General features: G+C 36.4%; 1 non-coding gene across 1 annotated transcript; it reads left to right on the top strand.

Moving 5' to 3' along the window:
- The first annotated feature begins 6,552 nt into the window (after nucleotides 1–6,552).
- Nucleotides 6,553–6,656, top strand: LOC118728136. Its single transcript, XR_004990803.1, has one exon. It is a non-coding gene; the product is annotated as a U6 spliceosomal RNA (small nuclear RNA).
- The last annotated feature ends 2,704 nt before the right edge of the window (nucleotides 6,657–9,360 follow it).

The raw sequence follows: 9,360 nt of genomic DNA, 5'->3' as shown, positions 1-9,360 counted from the left end.
AAAGAATACATTAAAAGTAACAAGAGTGAGATCCTATTTTGTGCTCCATGCTGGTGAGGCATTGGTTTCCATCTATGGGTTCTTAATATAAAAACATGTTAGAGCTTGAGGGGACCTTAAGGGGAAACTGCAAAGGAAAGGATAAAATCATAACATTTATTGAGTATATACTAGTTTATACTCTGAGCTTTCCAGTTACATTAGCTCAGTCAGACTTCACCAAAGTTCTGTAAGACTTAGGGTTGGAACCTCTTTCTGGGTATAAAGTTAAAAGATGGGAGAAGTCATTTGCTCCAAGTCATATACTTACTAGAAGATAGATCAGGGCTGTGCATTTAGACAGCAAAGCCTTCTCATTTAAAGGTTCAAACTGAGCTGAGAAAGACTAGTTGGAGGCAAAACTGAAATGAGAACTCAGATTCTATGACTCCCCGTAAGTGTTCTTTCCAACCCACTGTCTTCTTTGGGACTGTTAAATGCCTAGAAAGAAACCAAGTATGGTTCTGGCCAATGTGGCTCAATTGGTTGGGTGTTATCTCATGCACCAAAGGTCAAAGGTTTGATTCACTTTCAGGACACATGCTCTAGTTGCAGGCTTTATCCCCAGTAGGGGCCTTGCCAAAGGCAGCTGATCAATGTTTCTCACATCAGTGTTTCTCTCGCTCTCTCCCCCTCTCGCTTCCTCCCTTTCTAAAATCAATAAAAAAAAACAAACACCCAACCATATTACAAACTAAGTGTGAAAATATGTGAGGGAAATGAGAAAATTGCTTTAGCCACAAGGGCATCCCGAATGTAACTGCTTTTCTCCCCCCTTGTACATGGTTACATAATCTAAACAAAAGAACTTCAGAAATTTCCAGTCCCAACTATAACATCCCTGGTAAAGTTTTATGTTGTCTTCACTTTCCCCATGCATTGCCTCTATCACCTGCTGAGTATTATTAAATTTTACACACTATTTGAAATGAAACTTGGCCCCTGATGAAACGATACTATTTTAAATTCTCTTAAAGGCTTACAAGACTAGAAATAGACTTATTATGCCATAGCTCCTTGCTTTACTTGAAGAAATTTGCATAAATGCATGCTGTCACTTTGCTCTTAAGACTGAATTTGTTTTTAAGGGATACAGAGGTAATAAATGATAATGTCATTTTATCTTTCCATCTTTTTATATACAGAGGCATCTATGAGCAAAGAGTACTTTAAGGCTGGCTAGTACAGCTCAGTGGTTGAGCATTGACCTATGAACCAGGAGGTCATGGCTCAATTCCTGGATCAGGGCATATGCCCCAATTGGGTCTCTATCCCCAGTGTGGGGCATGCAGGAGGCAGCAGATAAATTATTTTTTCTCATCGTTGATGTTTCTGTATCTCTTTTCCTCTCCCTTTCTCTCTGAAATCAATAAAATATATTTCTTTAAAAAAGTATTTCAAGAGGATAAAGGTTTTAAATTATTGTTTATTAATTGATTCATTTAGTAACTATTCAAATATCAAAACATTTTGTTTCTCTTTATGTTTGTGATTAGGGAAGTCTAACATAAATTTGCCTTCTTCAAAGGTAAATGTAGAAAATCAAATGACATTATTCTTTATTAGTATTTGTTTCTCTGGTCTTTTTTTTTTTTTTTTTTTAACCCTTACCTGAGGTTATATGTGGGGGTGTGTGTGTGTGTGTGTTTAATTTTTATTTATTTTTAGAGAGAGGAGAAGGGAAAGAAAAAGGAATATTCAATGAGAGAGAAACATCCATGTGAGATTGGTTGCCTCCCATACATGCCCTGACCCGGGATTGAACCCAGGTATGTACCCTGACTGGGTATTGAACCCACAACCTTTTGGCATATGGGGAAATGCTCCAACCAGCTGAGCCAACCAGCCAGTGCTGTTCCTCTGGTCTTAACATACACATTTTACCCCATTCTCTCTTTTAAAACTAATTTTTGTCTTGTTATTAACTGACTACATTTATTTGCTTTGATTTAAATTGAACAATAGAGGGAAAGAAGTAGAAAGCTAGTTAGCAAACAAGCAAGAAAACCACACTATTCCATGGCATTGTGTCAATCAAGGTCGGTCTCTTTTTTACAGTTTAAAATGAGCAATTTCTTAAAGGGATGTAACATTTCATCCTCTTTGGCATGGCTAATACCTAGAAAACATTTCCTGCTTTCTGTTTCGAAACAAGAATGATAAATTGGGTAAGGTTGGTGGAACTGAGCAGCAAAGCCTTTGCGGTGGTTGCTGTCACGTTCATAGAATATAAATGTTACATTGTGGTTGGAACTAAGTCGTGTATTCTCATGAAGGATGTGGCTGTTGTTTGGCTTGTTATTGTTTCACGGTGTACACAGATCATTTTTCCATGTCTGTCATTTCAGTACTGGCTTTTGATCAGTACTTGATTTGATTTTTTTTTTTTTTTTTTTTTTTGCAATGGTGGTGAAAAGATACATGAAACATTTTGCAATGACTTTGTTAAGTAGCCTGACTAATATTATTAAGCAAATATTATCATAAAATCTAGGAGTCATATAGAACAATCTACAAGATAAAACCACTAATTTAAGAGCTCAATTATTAGTATAACCCTATGGTGTGTTTTTTTAAGTCCTTTCATTGTTCTTTCAAAATACAAGCATAAGCTAAGCAATAAGAGAAGAAATATGTGAGCACTGAAAGGTTTTGCAATATTTTCAAGATATTCCTGGAAGGAGCTAGAAGGTATACTGCTGAATAAAACAAGTCAGTCAGAGAAAGACAAATACCATATTCTCTCATTTATATGTGGAATCCAGAGAACAAAATAAATGAAATTGAAAGTCTCATAGACACAGAGAGCGGACTGGTGGTTGCCAGAGGGGACAGGGGTTGGGAGACTGGGTGAAAGGGGTGATGACATTAAGAAGTACACATTGGTAGATAGAAAATAGAAGAATGTAAAACACAGCATGTAAATGTAGTCAGTAATAATGTAGTAATTATGTCTTGTGCCAGGTGGGTACTGTAAACATCAGGGGCGCCACTTCGTAAGATGGTCCACTGTGCTGTATATCTGAAAGCAATACAGAATAATATTGTGAGAGTAAAATCTAACTGAATATATGCAGGGTGTCCCAAAAATATATACACACTTGACAGCTGAAAGCTCAATGGATGTTTCTTTCTTTCTGGATTTAACCCATTGGAATTAATTATTGTTCAAAGTTTATATACATTTTTAGGACACCCTGTAGATATAATAAATTTCTATGAAATAGAGTCTGTTGAAAACAAAGGTTAAAAAAATAGAAGTATTGGCTAAGAAATGTACTAGCTGTTTCTTCTATTGAATAAATATTTACAGTACTTATTTTAAAATAAAGATATTTATCTATCACAGTAAAATATACTCAATTCTAACTTCATCCTTTTTAATATTAAACAAAAAGTTCTAAGACATAATTCCAGTATAAGATTATAATTATGCCATCTAAAACTAACCCTAATTCTACCACTAATCTTAGCTAATACTAGTGCTGTGCCTCACTAAAGCCTTTCATTCTAGGATTAACATTTACTCTCAAGCTGAATCTAAATAACATTTTCTTAACTATATTCCAAATATCAGCTCAGCATCCATAAAATCTGGAAAGCAAATAAGTTTTAATTCATATATAAATTCGGTCTGGAGGTGTAACTGGCCCTTGCCCTGGTCTGGACTTGGCTCCCTGAAGGCAAACAGTGGTAGGAAGTCATAGGTGATAAAAGAAAGGGTGATCTGCTTTGATCTTAGCTATGATAAAATGATGGGGTTTAATTCCTTACTAAGGTCAGAGTTTTCTTCCAAAGGGGATGGTAGGAAATCTTTAGGGAGGAAGAAGATAGATTTTTAAAATTTATTTTTCAACTTGATATGAGGATTCATTAATTTCCTACACATGAAAGACTATAGACAAATTGAAATGTAAAATCCCAACTCACCTTTTAAAAAAAATAAATTTATTGAGGTGACATTTGTTAATAAAATTTTAGAGGTTTCAAGTGTATATTTTACATGATCTGTATATTGCATTGTGTGCCTGCCATCCAAAGTCAAACCATCAATGTCCCTTTCTTAATACGAAAGTGAGGGATTTCCAAAGAGAACAAAATCCATCAGCTCTCAACGGGACACATTTTTTCATTTTATTTATCTAGGGATTTTATTTAATACATCAAATGTGGTTAATATCTGCCAATTGTTAATTTGACATAATCAATGGGTATTTCACAAAAATAAGGATTATACTTACAGTAAAACCTTTTTTTTTTTCTAAGCACATGGGCATGATCTTCAAGTAAGGTTGGGGAAATTATTTTTTAAACTGATTAAAAAAATTTGGATGATTGGAAAGAAACTAGAAAAAGTAAAATGAGCTTCCAGATACTGTCAGTCAGCTTCATCAATTATCAAACTATGGCTAATCTTATTTAATCAATTAGATAATATGTAATCAATTACAATTACATATATAGACATATAAAGATATGTCTATATAACATGATATAATGTTGAATAAAATATTTTTTAAATAAAGATATTTCCAGTACCCACTTGGCACAAGACATAATTATTATTTAACATTATATCATGTTATATAGACATATTTTTATAACTTAGTGATGCTTGATTTTTAAATCAGCTTTGTTGAGATATGTTAAAATGTCATAAATTCACTAATTTACAATAAACTATTCAGTACTTTAAATATATATATATATATATATATATATATATATATATATATATATATACTGTATTGATTTCAGAGAGGTAGGGAGAGTTAGAGAGAGAAACATCAATGATGAGAGAGAATCAACTGATTGATCGGCTGCCTCCTGCAGGTTCCCTACTGGGGACTGAGTCTACAACCCAGGCGTGTGCCCTTGACCGGAATCAAACCTGGGACTCTTCAGTCTGCAGGCTGACACTCTGTCCACTGAGCCAAACTGGTTATGGCTTCAGTACCTTTAGCTTTATTTATTGAGTTGTTTTAGAATTACCACGATCTAACTTTTGAACTTTTTTCCCACTCTGAAAAGAAACCCCATTCCCATTGGCAATCACTCCCCAATTTAATCCCACCCACCAGCCCTAGGCAATCACTAATCTATTTTTTTTTTTCTGTATAGATTCATCTATTCTGAACATTTTATATAAAAGGAATAATAATATCTTGTCTTTGTGTTGCTTTCTTTTAGCATAATATTTTCAAGATTCATCCATGTTGTATCATGGATCAGTACTTTATTTCTTTTTTTTGTAAACAGTATTTTTATCCACTTATCATTTGGTGGTCATTTGAGTTGTTTTCAATTTTCCTTATTAGAAATAATGTGCTATAAATATGTGCAAACATTTTTGTGTGGATTACTTTTTATTTCTTTGTGTAAAATTGATGCCTAATAGGGCTATGTATTTTTTTTTTTAAAGGTTAAGAATCTTTTGAGGAACTGTCAAACTCTTTTAAATTGATAGCACCATTTTCTCTGTCTTTTTTATCTGTCTCTTTGTCCCTTCAATTTAAGAAAACACATACAAAAAAACCACACACACAAACAAAAACAAAACAAAAATGTTTATTGAATTAAATTGATTCTTAGCTATAAAATGTGCAGTGTTATATAGAATCAAGTCTAGGTACTATGTTTAAATTAGACACCTAACACATATAAAATGAAGATGCATTTATGGTGATTAAATAAAAGAGGCAAATCTGTAAATACTAGAATATGCCCCAAAGTAGTTTTCTTGTCACATTTCTCCTGGTTTTAAAGAAGATGACTTAAACAGTAGGAAGCAACGTAATAGAGAAATGTTCCACTTTTTCCACTCCACTTGCGCTTGGGTAGTTGAAGATAAACCATTGGAAGAAATGGTGGCAATGATAATAAAATCATTGAGCCTAAAACGACTTGCGTGTGTGATTGTAAAAGCCACGGGACATTTTCCCCCAATAATACAAGTTAACAAAAGATATTCTGCTAGGCGACAGAATTTATCAGAGTTTTTAAAAGAGTCTATCTAAGGATGACTGAAGTATAGCGATTTTAAGAGAAATGACAGGCAGATGTTAATGATAAATATAATTTTTCATACTCTATGTCCTCTAACTTCAGAATTGTGGTACATTTTATACACACCATTATGTAGTGATACAGGATCAGAGAACACTTTTAAAAATAAGCGTATCTTCTCACTGTTTACATTTTTTATTCTCTTTAACTACTACTATGGGATATTAAAAAGCACTGCAGTCCCTTTATAGCTATATAAATGCAGTGGGTTAAATTGTCCAAAGTGGTGTATGTCTCTATTTGATATAAAATCTATGCTGCTTATTCCTGTAGAATACAGAGTAAGGGAAACAGTGACTCAAAACTTTTTATTGACACAAATAACAATAAATGCATTTTTATTCAAACTGATATAGTTGCAAGAACACAGTGTTCCCTTCTGGTTTTTTAAAAATTTAAACAGAATATTTTCAATTAGATGGTAACATCCATGGTGCTGCACGCTCACTTTGGCAAACAGATAGATACTGAAATTGTAAATGATACAGAGGAGATTAGCATGCCCCTTGCACAAGGATGACACATAAATTCATGAAATATTCCATATTTAAAAAATAATTCATACGTTGCAAAAAGGATGTGTTCAGAGTTTAGGAAAAAGTTTAAAGTCCAGCTTGACTGGAAATTAGAAAGGAAGTTTACTTTCCTCATGTTGTTAGTTAAGAACCAGTGAGAAAATTTTATATATATGCGCCAGTAAAACTCATTCCTTCATTTGTATTTTATATTTATACTAGAGGCCCGGTGCATGAAAATTCGTGCACTGGAGGGGGGTGGGGAGGGAGGTCCCTCAGCCAAACCAACTCCCTCTCACAGTCCTACTGACAAATTAGGCCTGCTCCCAGGGGGAGCGGGTCTAAACCACAGTCTGAGCTCCCTCTATGGGAGGCAACCGGGCTGATCAGGGGAAGGCACCAACCACCTCACCCTGCTGCTGCTGCCACTGCTAGCTGTAGTGACTGTGAGGCCTGAGCTCCAGGCCTCTCAGCCTCTGGGACTCATGGCTGTCATGAGCCCTGAGCCTACGGCCACCAGGGGCTCAAGGCTGCCTAAGCTGGACCTCAGATTTTATATCAAATAGAAACATATACCACTTTGGACAATGTAAGCATGAGCCCACGGCTGCATGATCCCATGGCTGTTGTGAACTCATGGCTGCTGTGAGCCCCAGGCCTCACAGCTGCTGGGGCTCAAGGCTGCCCAAGCCCACGGCTGCCAGATTCCCAGGTTTTGTCAGGATGGAATTCCAGTTGGACGTCTTGTTAGAAGGCTGTCCTAATTAGCATATTAACCTTTTATTAGTATAGATATTTGAGTGTGTGTACATATGCATATGTATCTCTCTGTGTGTATGTTTTATTGCTAAGGATATATTTTATAGGACTGTCGGGAATGGGTTGCCAGAGCCAGTGACAGTGAAATGTCTGAGGGAGAGGCACAATTTTGGAAGCATTATTAGCTATAATTTTCAGAGAACATGAATGAGTAAGCTGCCCTGACTGGGTGGCCCATTTGGTTGAAGTGTCATCTTATACATCTAAAGATTGTGGGTTCCATTCCCAGTCAGTGCATATGCCTGGGCTGCGTGTTCAATCCACTGTTGGGGCAAGTATGGGAAGCAAGATATTTCTTTCACATTGATGTTTCTCTCCCTTTCTCTCTCTCAAAAAAAATCAATGGAGACATATCAGTGGGTGAGTATTTTTTAAAAAGCCCAGCTGCCATGGCTCAACACAGACCTATGAACCTGTTCAATTCTCAGGGCACATGCCCAGATTGCAGGCTCAATCCCCAGTGGAGGCACGGGGGGTGGGGGGGAGGGTGGGGGGAGGCGTGGAGGGCGGTGTGCTGGTGGCAGTCAATCTATGTCTCTTCCAATCTGAAATCAATAAAAAATATATATTATATAAAGGAGCAAAGGGAAGGCAAAAGAATAGTCATAGGCCCAGTAAAGTCTGAGTGGCATAGGGAAGGTACCAGTCTGTCAGTCAGACCTGGGAACAGGTCATTGGCCAGAGTAGGCATGGCCACAGCAAGCACGGGAAGATTTGAGGTATATCATCTCCTAAATAAAGGGGTTCTCTCTCTTGGGCCTCTTGTTGCAAGGGGCAAACTCTGTTGGTTCCCTTGCATTGCACATGATTCGGGGCCATTTGGACCCTACACTCAATGGACAGACGAATGGACTCCAATTAGCCTAATGCTAAACTGGACCCAGCTCCACCATGGAACAGAAACGCTGGGCCCTGGCTTTGCTTTTAGCTCTGCTGAATGCCCAGCTGCACCTCTCCCAGGACTGAATGAAGGGAAATGGGGCTTTGCAAACTCAGGGATGTAATTCCATGTAAATGAATAGTACTATCCTCCTGTACAAGTCTCAGAAAGTTCTTTTTCTCAAGATATTAAATCGACCTGACCCCAAACACCCAGTGGAGGAGGGGATCTACCACTTTCACCAATAACAAAAAGGATAAATAAATGTAAAGTTTTTAAAAATTCCACAAACCTAAAATATCATCCTTCTTGTATTTACCAAATATAATGCAAAACAATCTGATAGACTGTGACATCAAAACTCCCTGCCCATGCCCCAGTTCCACTATTTCTTTTTAAGTCTACATAATATGAATGCAGTTTTCGTAGGTAAATGTTTTGTAATAATTATGAGCAAAAACAAGGCGGCACCATATTGTGTGATAGTTTATGGATATGTAATTATGCTCTGTGATACTTGACAGCCATTTTAAACATTTTATATATTAGTATATTTTCTAAGTGCTCACTTCTAAAACCCTGGCTGTCTAATATGATGCACTTTGCTACCTCTGCATTTATTCTGAACTAGTGTGTTTCAGAAATGCATTTGGAAGACAGCATTGCATCTTTATTTTTGAATATTCTAATTGTTATAAAAATTAGAATTTTTTATGCCCTTCTGTGGAAAGGAAGGCAAACTCATGCTCATTGTCTAACTGAAACATTGGGAAATGATGCTGGTAGTTCAGAAACGTATGTCTTGTTTTTAATTTTTTCCCTCCTCTTGCTGTCAGCTTAACCAGTTTGGTCAATAGATTAGCTTTTCCCCAGCCAACAGTGCTAAAATATAACCGACAAATGGTAGCCAATATATCAGTCTTCTAATTCAGAGACAATTTTTTAAAATACATTCCAGTCAAACCAATGCCTTCTCACCCAGGAGAGTCTGTGGGTTCCTTGTTTCATAAATTCCAGTGCCAACTTGCTTCTCCAATGTCT

The sequence above is a fragment of the Pipistrellus kuhlii genome, unplaced genomic scaffold (genome assembly GCF_014108245.1).
Source record: "Pipistrellus kuhlii isolate mPipKuh1 unplaced genomic scaffold, mPipKuh1.p scaffold_m20_p_28, whole genome shotgun sequence".
Classification (NCBI taxonomy): Eukaryota; Metazoa; Chordata; class Mammalia; order Chiroptera; family Vespertilionidae; genus Pipistrellus; species Pipistrellus kuhlii.
This window is presented reverse-complemented; position numbering and strand designations above follow the sequence as displayed.